Consider the following 2,403-nt stretch of genomic DNA (forward strand, 5'->3'; position numbering starts at 1 on the left):
CTGAGTATTCCGCATGTGCAAAACTATCTTGACCCGTTGTATGTGAACGTAGAGTCTATCACACCCGATCATCGCGTGGTGCCTCAACACGATGAAATGTCGCAACGGTGCATACTCGGGGAGACACTTATACCTTAAAATTTTGTTAATGGGTCATCTTATAATGCTGATGACCCACAAGTATAGGGGATCAATTGTAGCTCTTTTCGATAAGTAAGAGTGTCGAACCCAACGAGGAGCAGAAGGAAATGACAAGTAGTTTCCGGTAAGGTATTGTCTGCAAGCGCTGAAATTGTAAGTAACGAGTAGTTTGATAGCAAGATAATTTGTAACGGGCAAGTAATGATAATAGTGACAAAGGTGCAGCAAGGTAGCCCAATCCCTTTGACGCAAAGGACAGGCCAAAACGGTCTCTTATGATAAGCAAAGCGTTCTTGAGGGTACACGGGAATTTCATCTAGTCATTTTCATCATGTTGGTTTGATTTGTGCTCGCTATTTTGATAATTTGATATGTGGGTGGACCGGTGCTTATGTGCTGTTGTTACTTGAACAAACCTCCTACTTATGATTAACCCTCCCGCAAGCATCTGCAACTACGAGAAAAGTATTAAGAATAAATTCTAACCATAGCATTAAACTTTTGGATCCAATCGGCCCCTTACGAAATAGCGCATAAACTGGGGTTTAAGGTTCTGTCACTCTCGCAACCCGCCATCTAATTGCTACTCCACAATGCATTCCCTTAGGCCCAAATATGGTGAAGTGTCATGTAGTCGACGTTCACATGACACCACTAAGGGAATAACAACATACATACTATCAAAATATCAAACACATATCAAGTTCACATGATTACTTGCAACATGATTTCTCGCGTGACCTCAAGAACAAAAGTAACTACTCACGAATGATAAACATGTTCTTGATCAGAGGAGTATTAAATAGCATAATGGATCTGAACATATCATCTTCCACCAAATAAACCATATAGTAATCAACTACAAGGTGTAATCAACACTACTAGTCACCCACGAGTACCAATCTATAGTTCCGGTAACAAGATTGAACACAAGAGATGAACTAGGGTTTGAGAGGAGTTGATGCTGTTAAAGATGTTGCTGGAGATTGCCCTCCCCAAGATGGGAGAGTTGTTGGTGATGATGATGGCGATGATTTCCCCCTCCTGGAGGGAAGTTCCCCCGGCGGAATCACTCCCCCGAAGGGCAAAAGTGCTCCTGCCCAAGTTCCGCCTCGAGGCGGCGGCGCTTCGTCCTGAAAGTCCTCCTCCTATTTTTTCTAGGTCAAAATGACTTATATACCAAAAGATGGGCACCGAAGGTGGGCTGAGGAGGCCACAACCCACCAGGGCGCACCTGGGGGGCCTGGCGCGCCCAGGTGGGTTGTGCCCACCTGGTGGCCCCCCTCTGGTGTTTATTAGCTCCAGTATTTCTTATATATTCCATAAAAAATCTCCGTGAAGTTTCAGCTCATTTGGAGTTGTGTAGAATAGGTGGCTTGACGTAGCTTTTTCAGGTCCAGATTTCCAGCTGCCGGAATTCTCCTCTTGGTGTGTTTCTTGCAAATTATGAGAGAAAAGGCATTAGAATTACTCCAAAAAGCATTATTATGTAAAAACATTATAAATAATAGTAAGAAAACATGATGCAGAATGGACGTATCAACTCCCCCAAGCTTAGACCTCGCTTGTCCTCAAGCGAAAACCGAGATCGAAAAACATGTCAAATGCTTTGAGAGAGAGGTGTCGATAAAAACAAAATACGGACATAGAAGCATCATGTTGATTATTATAACAGCAACAAAATTAAACATAGGACTTTTATCATATACTTCTCATGAATAAGTAATAGTTCATCACACAATCGAAGTATAAAGCAAAAACTCTATTAGAAACCAACAAACTATGTTCTCAGTCAACTTTGCAACTACAATTCATCATCTTTTCAGGAAGGGTCACGTGTCAGAGCCTTTAGGAAAGTCCACATACTCAACCATCATATAGTATTCTATGATTGCTAACACTCACCTCGTACCCATGAACAAAACGTTTCAACCAGACACATAGAAAGATAGGGGTTGATAGTTTCGCCTCCCAACATACTCACCTCAAGGGTGATGTCAACAATAATAACTCATGCTATCTATATTCAACTGTACATATGTGCGTAGATCTTTCCTCACCACATGATGCTTGCCAAAAGAGAAAATAAAAGGAATAGATAGAAAAACTTTGACTCTTTGCATAAAAGTAAAAGATAGGCCCTTCACAGAGGGAAGCAGAGGTTGTCACGCGCTTATTTGTTTGTATGCTCAATCCCTTAGTGCAAGAGAACGTCATGTTGTATTGCCCCTTAAGATGACAACCTTTATTATGCAGTATGTC

This window comes from Triticum urartu, unplaced genomic scaffold, assembly GCF_003073215.2.
Source record: "Triticum urartu cultivar G1812 unplaced genomic scaffold, Tu2.1 TuUngrouped_contig_7833, whole genome shotgun sequence".
Taxonomy (NCBI): Eukaryota; Viridiplantae; Streptophyta; class Magnoliopsida; order Poales; family Poaceae; genus Triticum; species Triticum urartu.